The 13,597-nt window shown below is 48.8% G+C and overlaps 1 protein-coding gene across 5 annotated transcripts in view; it reads right to left on the bottom strand.

Annotated features, from left to right (window-relative positions):
• Nucleotides 1-13,597, bottom strand: part of ARAP3 (ArfGAP with RhoGAP domain, ankyrin repeat and PH domain 3) — a 530,251-nt gene that overhangs the window by 425,247 nt on the left and 91,407 nt on the right. The window lies entirely within an intron of this gene.

Genomic DNA, 13,597 nt, shown 5'->3' with positions numbered 1-13,597 from the left:
GCACAAACACTGGCACAAACACTGGCACAAACACTGGCACAAACACTGGCCCAAACACTGGCTCAAACACTGGCCCAAACACTGGCTCAAACACTGGCTCAAACACCGGCCCAAACACTGGCTCAAACACTGGCCCAAACACTGGCTCAAACACTGGCCCAAACACTGGCTCAAACACTGGCTCAAACACTGGCTCAAACACTGGCTTTTGCACATGACAAACCTGTGGGATAATTGGAGGCGGGGGAACCAACAAAAGAACAGGGGGAGCCAGAGCTGAGTCAAAGGATCTGGCTGAGCTCGAAGAGCCCAAGCCGAGCCATTACAATATATGGCACGTAAACTATGCAACAAACATCAAATAAAAATACGATGAAGACTTCAAATTTCGAAAGTGTATTTCTTTATCATGCAATGTCAACTTAGTACATAAAATAACACCACTGCAGTGAGAGAAATGTATTCAAAGTGACGGTTTGTAAATATGGACTTAAAAATATTCATGCCCCCACCCATTGCCATGACAATAATGCCATTAGTGAATTAAAAGGCAAGTCACTTGTCACATGCACCCTATATGTGGCTTAGATTGTTACATGGAGCCTTTTTAAATCAGACACAAGGGAGGTGTTCGTACAGCACACACACTGAACTCACACATTTCATACTCTGAAATGCAATAAGAAAAAAATGAAAGCACAGTGAAATAAAATATTTGCCTAGGACTACACAATTTGATCAAGCAGGAAAAAATCCAGGGTTTTCTGATTTGACGTTCTGCTATTTAGCCACTGTATAGCTCTTTCCCTCTCCTGTTTTGCATTAAAGGGTAATGTTTTCTCTCTAATTATTGGCGCATTGTCTGTACTGCATTGAAAAGACTGAATAAAAAAAATGTAAAAAGAATATTGCTCATCAGGTTAGTGAGCGGGAGGCAGGCAGAGGCCATTTGAAAGCTTGGCTCGTTTGGGCTTGAGCGTCCAAGAGAGCCCCGAGCTGAGCCAGAGCCAGGCATCTGGCTAGAGCTTTTAGTGGCTTGCCCACCTCTATGGATAATAGGCCTATAACTGTATAACACTCACGTTGCCACTCATCCATTGCACCCTTAAGTGCCAATCATGGAAGCGAACAGAAAAATAAATCTTAGAACAACAAGTGAAATAAATTGGGTTGCTGGTTGACTAAGGTGTGTGCCCTGGTCAAGCAGCAACCACAATACTTGTCAGGGTGAGGTATAAGCCAACCCTAAATTAAGGTGTGTCAACCCTCTGGTAGCTTGGTACAGAGCAGTCAGGCTTAACCTAGAGGCAATGAGTAAAGTATTTGTGCAACACTTCAAAAGTAATAAAGTGAAACCGCCAAACAAAAAGGATCCCACACCAAGTTAGAAAAATAGAACTTTCTTTGCTAAATAAAACAAGACTAAACTGACAGAAATCAGTAGAATCAGAGAGATTACATTTTAAAGATTTTATTGAAAATAGCACCAAAAAAACACTAAGTGCTAACCGTGGATATCTAGTCACGCCAGACCTGGACAGAGCGCAGGTTGGCTACAGGGATCCAGTTAGGCCTGCTGAACAGAGTACCTTAAATCCTGGTCTGCAGAGAGGTGCGAGGATCTGTGTCGTGATGCATCATGCAGCCAAAGCATTATGACAGTTCTGAGATGCAGTGAGGCTGCGATGTGAGGGCCTGCAACGTCGTAGAAGATCTCGTCGATGGGGCTTGCGAAGGGCCAGTCAAAGCGCCATGCGCACTTTAGTATGCCCGCCACTCCACTCTTGCTCTGTAAACAGAGCAGCCCGCCCTCATGCTGCCACAGCAGGAAAGAATATAATGACAATAACATCGAGTTATTATCATTTTATTTATCCTTTCTTTTACTGCTGCATAGCAGCTGTAGGGCGACGCTCCTCCGCCTTAGCAGAGGAGCCGCCACTGGCACTACTACAACATTACCACCCGGCAATGCAATACTAATGTTACTACTCAACAATAATACAACTACAAAGTTGTACACCCGCAAAACTCAACATATGAACACCTTCATAAGTGAACAAATATATAACAAAACGACAACTCTATACATGAATATCACACACGCATATTTTCACAAGTGTACACTTCAAAAACTCCAAAAGTGTACATCTTCATATAAATCTACAGACGTTTACAACTACACAACTCTACAACAATTCACAAAATAAATGCACTTCTACAACAGAACTAAACATTGTAGCAACAAAAAACACTGCAATTGTACAACTGATACACTTGGTAGCTATCAAGCTATCACACTGCACTTCTCTACAACAATAATACAGGTCTACCTCCTAAGTCCCCTACAAAAACACCATCCAAGAATAAACACACTGGCAGTGAGGGCTCGAACCAAGGGTGCACTGGTGTGTTATCAAGACCAATTCTGTTAGCACACCGCCATGCTCATTTTCTGTGGTCCCACTGCCCCTGGGCCACATTAATACAAAGTCCAGCCTTCGAAGAAATGGAGCGTTTCAAAGATTCCAAGAATAGTGATTTAGTGATCCTAAAGAAGCGCCAAGGATCTCGGCCTAAGACCATCAGGGGTGCGAAACATGTTGACCCAATAAGTATACAACTATCACTCCACATATCTACCCCTGGCATCCATGGGCCATTATAACCCTTCAGCAGCCCTAACCTTCCGTTTTTTTATCCTTGACAGAGGTATCCTCCTATTAAACTAACTCGATATTCTTTAGTCAATTTTACTTTCACTCACTACCTTATGAGCACTACCTGACACGCATCATACAATGAGAATTAAAAAGATCTCCACTAAAGTGACCTTCGAGGGACCCGTATGGCATTGCAGCGCCGACCCGACGAGGAGCAACTGCCTTATGATGAAGCATGACATCCTGGGAGAGGTGTGGGGGCAACAAGTAGGAGTCCCCTTGACTCTTTCTTCTACACCCTAGATCGATCTTTCCTTCTTTAGGAACAGTGCCCCACTTTTTTTTGGTTTAAATGCTTAATTTGAGACCGTGTTTTCCGGTGCTCGGCACAAGTTCTTAATTGTCAACTCTGCCACGTATGACAGTCTGCCACATGGTGGTGCTATTTGGCTAATTAACAAATGAGCAAGTTGTTTATTAATGCAATATACATGAAAAATGACTAATACCAAAGTCCCAAGCTAATCCTATAGCTTTAAAGACATATAATAGTCGGAACTGTCACACTTGTAGGAGTGTGAAGGTTAGTAGTTGTGTTGGGACTGTCACTGGCAACAATGCCAGGGGCGATGGGTAGTGCAAGCTGCAGTGGTCTCCTGACGAGGGCCATGGAACTTTTTTTTTAAACAAACTAAGCACTGCAGCTAGGCCTGTTCGCTAGCTCCAACCTTATCAGCTCTACACGAGTGAAGGTATGGAGACCCAAAGCCAGGCACCACAATTAAACTTTAGTTTAGTCAACACTGTATTTGAAGAATGGGATCATCTCAAATGCCAAATAAACAAGGTAGTTCATTACCTTGACCTCATTTTTTCAAAGGTGGAAGAGGGAAGTGCTCCAAGGGCTTGGTAAAATCAGAGAAATGCCCACATCTGGAATTTTGTGGACCTCCTTTTGATGACCACCAATGACTTCCATGATCATTTGTTATCAATAAGAGTTCCAGGGTAGTGAGATTCACTGGCTTCGAGTTTTCTAGCTCCAATATCAACCCCAATATGTGCAGAAAATGCCGGACGAGTACCTTAGTACTTAGTACCGGACCTTAGTTTTTGCCATGATGCTACTCAGTTGATTCCCAAACGTCCTATACTTGTGTCGTGCACTCAATGTCACATGTCTTTGGGCCCTTTTTACTCCTATTAGCATTGGGTGGGTTAGTAATACGTAATCTGAACAGTAAAATGCACTACAGTTGCCAGTCCAAAAGTGGGGGTAGGTGGCAATACAGGATGCTCGCTGTCTACAGAGATCACGCGTCTAGCAATTCTCAAGCATTGGCAAAGTTAATAGGTTTCGCTCTGTGAAGCTACTGGTTTTGTCAATGTTTTTTAGACATATTGCACAGCAGCGCGAGCTGCTGTGCAACAAGGCTTAAAGTTACAAAACAGTTATGACGCACCCAGCGTTGACCATGTCACAGAGCTTTTTTATTTTAAAAAATGCAGCATAGCGGTTCATTCTGCTTGCGATATGTGTAAAAACAGCATTGGGGAGGGGTGATTAAGTAGCACGAGGACATGGGTTGGTGGGACAAAACTGATGAGGGTGGGGGAAATGGACAGCAGGGGGTGAGGGGTAACCAGACGGTAGGGATGGGGGTTGGGGAGACTGTACAGCGCCATGGACTCTTATAGAGTGCTTGGCCAAAACTAAAAAAGTACCTTCATGAAAGCATGACCATCGGAAGAACACTGTCCGCAAACAGGAAGCAGTGCTGGGTCCATGCTCCACAGCATGAACAGAAGCCAAAAGAAGACTGCAGGAGAAGGTGAGCAGCCAGCAGGAAGCAGGAGTTGTGACCAGTAAAAGGCCAGAAAACGAGAGTGAAGTGGATGCCAACCAATTGTAATTATTGGTAAAACATGGGCGGCATCTAGGCCATTTTTTAAGCTTTTTTGAATAAAACAATAATTTTTGCTGGGAGCACATGCACACTGAAGCCGAAACCTAAAAAGGAGTGGTGCAAGGACAAACCCCCAAGTAACAGTGTAGCCTATTTTCCATTTCAACCCCTGTTCTCTGGCTGTAAAGTTAAGTGAGCCCAACCAAGTAATTAGGGGGTCCCCACTTGATGCTATCAACTACAGCAATGAGGGATTGAGAGTATCAAAACCAATGGACGGGTTGCTGAATATGTGATGTTACATCACACACGGTACAACGCATGCAATTACAACGCGGTCGTTACAACGCATACCATTACATTGCAAGTCATTTCTATGACTTGCTGTAGGGGGCGTACTGGATTTAGGAATAGTATAATGTACTACTCCAACTCCAGCATGCGCAACAGTAGGGAAGGTGTTGGAATAGTAAATTATACTATTTCTTAGTTTAGAGTGCCCCCTACAGCAAGTCGTAGAAACGACTTGCGTTGTAATGGTTAGCATTGTAAAAACGACCGCGTGGTAATCGCATGCGTTGTACCCCATGCGAAGTAAACGCTGCTTCCCCGTTCCTATATTGCCAAAGAAACTGTGAGTGCAGCACAGAAAGAACAGCCTAGCAGCTTCTTTTCTGGTGCTAGAGCCCAGAAGTGTTTTGGAGCAGGGCAGAGCAAAAGACGACATTAAGATCTCTAGAAGTGCTAGTTAGCCTGGCAGGGCATAGCATCATTTAAGCACCATACGTAACGTAACAAATTCTATGAAAAGTAACTATATCACGTAGACATCAGAATTTAGCGTAAAGTAGCGCAGCCTCACATATATAATACTAACAGAACTTAGCGTGCACAGTGGACTGTTCCTGGCGTTAACGTGTTAAACAGCAAATCGACTTTTAAATGTATTTATATAGTAATAAACGAAGGGAGAACGCTTCCTTCGTTCTCCTTCGTAATGAAGAACGTGTGACTTTCATTTGCCGTTTACATTCCTCTCTAGCCCATGCATGACATGGGAGGGGAGTGGGGAGGGAGTCTGGCCAGGGCCCGCTGTGGGGTCATGGGAGAGGTCAGCAGCGGCAGCCCCCCCCCCCCCCCCCCGCAGAGGCCCAGGTCAAGAGGCTCTCGGAGCCCCGGAGCAGTCCCAGATTTCAAAATAAACACAACAGATGATGCTGCGGACGCCAGTCCCGGGGGAGCGTCACAGAGGCGTTCTGCTGAGCCTCCACTTATCTCATGTACACTGCCGCCCCCTAAAGATGTCAAGAACGGAATTTGGGACTGCGTGGCCTCAGTGCCTAATTAGTTAAAGAAAGAAATAAGTGCAGGGGTACACAGTTTATCTTTTGAGCCTGGTGCGGCCGATGCCACCATCCAGCGCTGCACAATTCTTGTATTCAAACCATCTCCATCCTCTTTCTTCCATCACCCTCCACCCATCCTCCTGTCTTTCTCTCGCAAGATTTTCCATCATGGCTCCCTCCTATGTAACCGTTTTCCTACCTTCCTTTAAATCCTTCTTTCCACTTTTGCTGCTTTTCGCTCTCTTTCTCGGGGGTCAGTCATTATAAAAAAAAAAAACACCGGCACAAATTAGGCAATGCAAAGGCCTACGAAAGAACCAGAAGAAATGGCGCTGCCCAATGACTTCAGCTCCATAGAAGGACATTTTTAATAGAAAACGCGGATTGCTCAATTCCAAGCAGATTTTTGGCTCTATGCATATTTTTACATTTTGCAAATTGACTGCAGGCTTTTGGAAATTACCCTTCGATTTTTCAACTCTGCCTCAATTTATGGGCAGAGTTAGGAAATATTACAAAGGAAGCTGGAGTGACATAGGGTTGAGTTAGTGAAGCTGCAGTGGCAGATGTTAATATGCCCCGCCTAGCAACACTCGAGAGATTTACCGATGTGCACATTTATTTTACTAGCAGCTCAGCATGGACGTTATTTAAGTGTCGCCCAGGGGAGACGCTGTGTTCCTGGTTTGCCCTTTGGAGCCCTTGGCACTGCCCTTGCGATTATTGGCCTCAGAGATCACAAAGACAGCGCCAGGAACAGACAGAACATGGGGCTGTGATAAGCCCCGTCTAATTCTGTTGCTTCATCACAATGGGAACAGTTGTTTCATTTGAATATGTATCTCGCTTCGGTAAGTTTTCATTTTGCGAACAGATCCGTTCTGACGAGCATGCGAGGCACTCTATGAATTAACGTGTTGCTATCCTGCCCGGGCTTTACGAAAACCTGTGTCCACTTCAGGGCTATTCAGCAACACCAGATTGTTTCACTTCCTTCAGTTTTTCGCGCCCAGGGAGGCATGCACAGAGGAGCCAAGAGAGCACAAAAACATGAACTTTAACAGTAGGCACCCCCTGCATACACTGGAATGTTATGATTAACATAATTAGTTCAGGGGGGCGGGGAGATAGTAGTGAGGAATATGTGGGAAGATAAAGGAGCCTCTGAATATTGTTTTTAAAGGCAACATAACATTCACAAGATGAGACATCTGTGGGGGGAAAGTATTCATCAACGAAAAAGTTGATGGATACTTTTTCCCCACAGATTCCTCACCTTATGAACGAGTCCCACAGAAATACCCTTTGGAAGGTGCCATTGAGTGGAGCCCATTAAGCAGGGTCATGGTGCAGCACATCCTTGGGAGAGTATCCATCACTACGAGACCGAGCAGAGAGGCAATAATGCTCACCATGACCATGTGGCTACCCAGTAACGGGTGTGATACTGTGACAGCCCCCAAGAGGGCAGTAGAAGCTGCTCCGGCTCTTGTGGAGGGGGCATGAGTGAAAATTGTTGGGACTGCCTGAGCTATGCAATGGGAAACCCAACGCGAGATCGTGCATTTGGTGCCCTCTCGAGAAGCCCACAAAGATCTGATCATCCACTCTGTTAATGTTTTGTAATATCCAATAGATGTAATAAGACACTGCACACTTGGAGTGGAGTCAATGCAGTCGCTCTTCCTTGTAAATGGGGGAGAGAAGAAGTGACATAGAATGTGACAGTGATGGACTGGCCACTATGAAAGGCCGACACAACTTTGAACATTAATGCAGAACAGGTAAAAAGCAGCAGTTTATATGCGCAGAATACTTTGAAAAGTAAAAAGGTGGATGGGCTGAGATAGCCTGCCCTATGGCCAGAAGTTATTTCCATCAAGAAAGCAGTTAATGCCACGGATGGCGTAAAGGGGGAAGTCAAAAAGATTTTGCCATAGAAGACCCTGAGGAAGATGGCAGAGACTGGAGACACTGCTGTCGCTGATGTTGGCACCCCTTAGATTAGCCGCTACGAGCGATACATTGTTTTGGGTGTTTGGACTAGCTCCACCGGCTGTTGCTGACCAGACTGCTGTGTCCTGGAGAAACCTCAAAACTTTCAGTACTGCTGTGTGAAGCTTGTGTCCAGATTTCTATCTAAAGAGCCACTGACCATCAGCATGTCCATTACAGCCTCCTGGACACTCCCGATCACGTCTGTCAAGCACATCAAAGCATGGAGGAGCAGAAGAACAGTCATGACCACAGGTTAAGCCACTGTGTGAGCAGAATGCAATTTGCAATTCAAGATGTGTTTGGATGAGTCTACTCTAATCCATCATTGACCAGATCTGAACATGCCTTTTTTGGTTGAGCATTCGAGACCTCTTGTATATACTTTAGTATATACTTTTATATTAGTATATACATATATATGTATGTTTCAAGGTCCCCTCCCAAGGCTTACCTTCTTTTTGAGGGGGTGTTCCTGCAGAGACGACTAGAACCACCACCCCGTTTCCCGCCGTGCCCTAGTCGGGGTAGAGCACCGCTTAGGACAAGGGGGTACCCGGGGTAGAAGCCAGAGAGGCGTGAGTCCGGATGACGTTGGACACCAAGCTGTGAGGGAAAGAAGGGAACACGGTTACGTTCCTGTACGTTCCTTCTCTACCCTCCTCCGTGTCGTGCCCACCTACTAACCACTGGGTTACCTGGTGTTCTGATGTGAGACCCTCCTCAATGTCCGGCTTCCAATTCGCAGGTCCGGGACCACAGTGGCCGCAAAATGTCGTGTAGCTCACTGATGGTATCGACCCACAACAAGGAAACACAACCAGCGCTCCGGCGCAAATAATAAAGGTCCCTGGCGTACCTGTCCGGTACTCTCCTGTTTCAGGGAACGTGTGTGGCAAAAATCAAGGGAACAAAACCAGCGCTCCTGCGCAAATAATAAAGGTCCCTGGCGTACCTGTCCGGTACTCTCCTGTTACAGGGAACGTGTGTGGCAAAAATCAAGGGAACAAAAACCAGCGCTCCTGCGCAAATAATAAAAGGTCCCTGGCGTAAATAAGAACTGCAGGATGAGTCTCCCACTCCACTGCACACTCCCCGGTCTGCAGTGGGATGTCTTAACATAGATGTAGTGAGATGGCAGAGACAGACGTCCATCTACCTTTGGTGCGCCCTCTGATAAGGCTGTACCTGGTCCTCTCGAAGTCCGCGGCAGCGTCCTTCTTCGGCTGTGTTCTGGAGCTCGGAATCGGCGTCTTCCCCTTCAGCGGTTGAGACCAGAATTCGAAGCGCTGAGCAGCCGGAGTTCCCGGCTGTTATGCGCGACCAACCGGAAGTGAGGATTTCGACCTTCCGTTATGGTCCCGCAAACACTAGACCGCTAACCTCTCCTCCACGGAGCGGGCGGATTGCGGAATCGCGGAATCATGACAGCACCCACCACTAAACAGAACCCCCACCCGGCTGCCGGAGGATCACACCAAGGCGGCAGGCCGAGGACAGCCAGGATGACCCAAGTGGAAGGCCCGAACCCACCGGGAGGCGTGGCGGACATGCGACAACGGCTCCCACGACCTCTCCTCAGGACCATAACCCTTCCAGTCCACCAGGTAGAAGAGCCGGCCCCGGGTCCTCCGGGAATTCAGAATGGCCCGGACCTCGTACTCGATGTGGTCACCGCGAAGAACAGGAGGTGGAGGAGCGGAGGCCACACAATCAGGATGGGCAGCTCGCAGGAGGGAAACGTGGAAAACAGGATGGCATTTCATGTGCGGGGGTAGAGCCAACTTCATGGCCACACGGTTGATCACCTTAGCAATGGCGTATGGACCCACGAACCGGGGCAACAGTTTCTTGGGACCGTGTGCATTGATGTGCTGGAGTGACACCCACACCCTGTCACCCACCCTGAACTGCGGCTCGACCTGTCTCCGTCTGTCCGCGAACAGTTTGTACGATTCCTTAGCCTTGGCGAGTTCGAACCTGGCCTGCTGCCAGAGATCACGAAGGAACCCATGGTATGCTTGCACTGTGGGCAGAGGACTGGCAACAGGATCCTCCCAAGGGGCCGTTCGGGGATGTCGCCCCTGGAGACAAAAGAACGGGGACATGCCGGTTGCGGAATGTCTACTGTTATTATAGGCGTATTCCACCAGCCAAAGGACCTCCGACCATTCGTGATCGACGGACAGGAGTAGACATCGGAGGTACTGCTCCATGGTTTGGTTGGTTCTCTCCGCCTGTCCATCAGTCTGAGGGTGGTAAGCCGTGGATAAGCGCACCTCCATGCGCAGGATGCGACAAACCTCGTTCCAGAACTTGGACACGAACTGGGAGCCCCTGTCCGTGATGACTACCGATGGAATGCCATGTAAGCGTATCACGTTTCGTAGAACGATCCCTGCCAAGGCGGCCGCCGAGGGTAGTTTTTCCAATGGGACGAAATGGGCCATCTTGGAGAGATGGTCCACAATGGTGAGGATGGTGGTACAACCCGTCTTAGTCCTGGGTAAGTCCACCACGAAGTCCATGGATATGGTATGCCAGGGGTACGGAGGCACAGGAATAGGATGCAGCAGCCCCACCGTGGGTTGAGATGACCCTTTACCCTGAGCGCAGACGGCACACCGCGCGATGTAAGCATGCACATCCATGTCTAGGGTAGGCCACCAGAAGTGTCTTGACAACAAGTCCTTCGTCTTCCGACGACCAGGATGGCTGGACAACGGGTGATCATGGCACATGTACAGGGCCTGTTGCTGAAGGTGAGGTAGAGGCAAGTAGTACCGGTCTCCCTGGTATATGTACCCATCTTTAGCGGTGAGCCCTTCAAGTTCCCCCATCCACAACGAGGCGGCCTTCAGTCGTAGGTCGTCCCGCAGTTGGGTCAAGAAGCCGGAAGACAGAACGGTTCCTAGAAAACAGCGGTTCGGGAGGATCGGTGCTGGCACGTCAGCTGGCAAGGTCTCCTCGTTGTCCGTGAGTCGTGACAGGGCGTCAGCCTTGGCGTTGTTCTTGCCAGGTCGGTACTGGATGTGAAAGTCATATTCGTTAAAGAATAGGGTCCACCGCAGTTGCCAAGCGGTCAGGGCCCTGGCTGAACGAAGGAACTGGAGGTTCCTATGATCCGTATATATGGTTACGGGATGCCTCGCATCCTTGAGGTGGTGGCGCCATTCCTCGAAGGCGGCCTTTATGGCCAGCAATTCCCTGTCAGAAACCGTGTAGTTCCGCTCTGCCGGCTGTAGTTTTCTCGAATAGAACGCCACAGGGTGCAGCAAGCCCGTGTTGGCATCTCTTTGGGACAGTATCCCACCTAGGGCGTCTTGGGAGGCATCGGCCTCTACAATGAACGGCCGTTCCGGGTTCGGGTGTAGCAAGATGGGGGCCGTGGTGAACCGAGTCTTCAGGGCTCGGAAGGCGCTTTCTGCATCGTGGTCCCACGCAAAGCGGACCCCTTTTCGCAGAAGACGAGTGATGGGAGTGACGATCCGCGAAAACCCCTCGATGAAGCGACAATAGTAATTCGCAAACCCCAAAAATCGTTGCACCTGCTTCACCGACGCGGGGGATGGCCACTGTAGTATAGCTGCCGTCTTCTTGGTATCCATGGTAACCCCCTCAGGGGTGATGACGTGACCCAGGAATTCAACGGCGGTGGTGTGGAAAACGCTCTTTTCCAACTTGACGTATAACCCATGGTGCAGCAGTCGCTGTAACACTGAGCGCACATGTTGGATGTGTTCCTCGCGTGTGTTGGAGAATATCAGTATGTCGTCGATGTAGACGACACAGAACCGGTCGATGAAGTCCCTCAATACTTCATCAATGAAATACTGGAAAGCCGCCGGGGCGTTGCAGAGTCCGAAAGGCATGACCTGGTATTCGTACAGTCCGTACCTGGTCCGAAACGCGGTCTTCCATTCGTCACCCTTTCGGACTCTGACGAGATGGTAGGCCCCCCGAAGATCTAGCTTGGTGTATATGTTGGCAGTTTTCACTTGATCCAGTAGGTTCGTGATCAGTGGCAACGGGTATCTGTTTTTTACCGTAATGGCATTCATCGCCCTAAAGTCAATGCACGTTCTTAAATCTCCTTCCTTCTTTGCCACGAAAAAGAGAGGAGAAGACACCGGTGATCTGGAATGACGGATGAACCCATTACGTAAATATTCGTCCAGATACGTACGAAGGTGTTCATTTTCTTTTTCTGTGAGCGAGTATATGCGACTACAAGGCAGCTTCGAGCCCGGAATCAGACCTATTCTGCAGTCAAAGCTGCGATGCGGAGGTAAAGTATTCGCCCCATGTTTATCGAACACGGCGGCCAGGTCCAGGTACGCCTCAGGTACCGTCCCGTGTACGGTTAAGACAGTGTTGGTAAGGGGCAACACGTGCGCCTGTATACAAGAGGAGCTGGAGATACATGGTCGGGGGTAACAACAAGACGTACAACCCTCGGAATCTAAGTACATCACCCTGGTCACCCAGTCAATTCGTGGGTTATGGGCCGCCAACCATGGAAGTCCCAGGATCAGGCGGAACTGCGGTGCGTCAATGGCATCAAAGGTGATTGATTCCGTATGGCTATTCTGGAACGTCATTTCAAGGAGTTCGGTTGAGAAACGGATGAGCCCTGACGTAAGATCTGTCCCATCCACGGCCTTCACGGCCTCCGGTGTCTTCTTTGGTACCACTGCTATTCCTAGGCTAGCCATATAGAGGTTGTCGATAAAATTGCCTGTGGCTCCGGAATCGATAAGGGCTGTCACCTGCCATGCCTGTCCCGTCTGTGTCTGCAGGGTAACTTCTACCCCGAAATGATGGCAACCGACGCCGTTTCCCGGGGTTGGTATCCTGACGGATGACGAACCCAGTAGCCGGACCCCACCGTTTACTGGGTTTCTTCGTTTCCCGAATAGTCTCCCCTGGAAATAGGAAGCGCAAAGGGTCTCCTCGGCCGTGGCTTTGTGGGTTTAACAGGGCACTCCTTCACGAAGTGGCCGCTTTTGCCACAATACAGACACTGGTTCTGTCGCCGTCTCTTCTCTCGTTCCTCCTTGGTCAGTGCTCCCCGAATCCCTCCGATCTGCATAGGTTCGGGTGAGTCGGAGGTAGGTACCGCCATGTCGGGGTTCTTCTCCCTTTGTGGCACCACTCGGGGGTCTCCGCCCCTGTGTCGATCGGTCTTCCGTTCCTGTAACCGGAAGTTCAGTTTAACAACCAGCTCGATAAACGGTCCGATGTCCTCTGGCGGGTCCGGGATCTGGGATAGAAGGTCTTTCATGTCGTCCCGTAATCCCCTATAGAAGACCGACACCTTCTTGGACTCAGGCCACTGGGCTTCGATGATCAGTCGGTTGAATGTAGTGATATAATGTAATAAATCGTGGTACCTTGTTTTAATCCGAGCAGCTCATTATCCGCGGCCTGTACAAATGTGTGACGGGCGAACATCCTTCGCATGGTGTCCTTGAAGGCGGGTAAGTGGTACAACACTGGGTCGTCATTCTCCACCAAAGGTATGGACCACAGGGAGGCATCACCTCCCAGATAAGAGAGGATAAAGGCGATTTTAGAGGCATCATCCGGGAAGGCGGTAGCACGGGCCGTGAAGTGCAGCTGGCACTGGTGCATGAAAACGCTGTACTTCGTACTGTCACCAGAAAAACGCTCAGGGGGGGCCAGT

This window comes from Triturus cristatus, chromosome 7 (genome assembly GCF_964204655.1).
Source record: "Triturus cristatus chromosome 7, aTriCri1.1, whole genome shotgun sequence".
Taxonomy (NCBI): domain Eukaryota; kingdom Metazoa; phylum Chordata; class Amphibia; order Caudata; family Salamandridae; genus Triturus; species Triturus cristatus.
The sequence above is the reverse complement of the archived record's forward strand: the minus strand, read 5'-3'. Positions and strand labels throughout refer to the sequence as shown.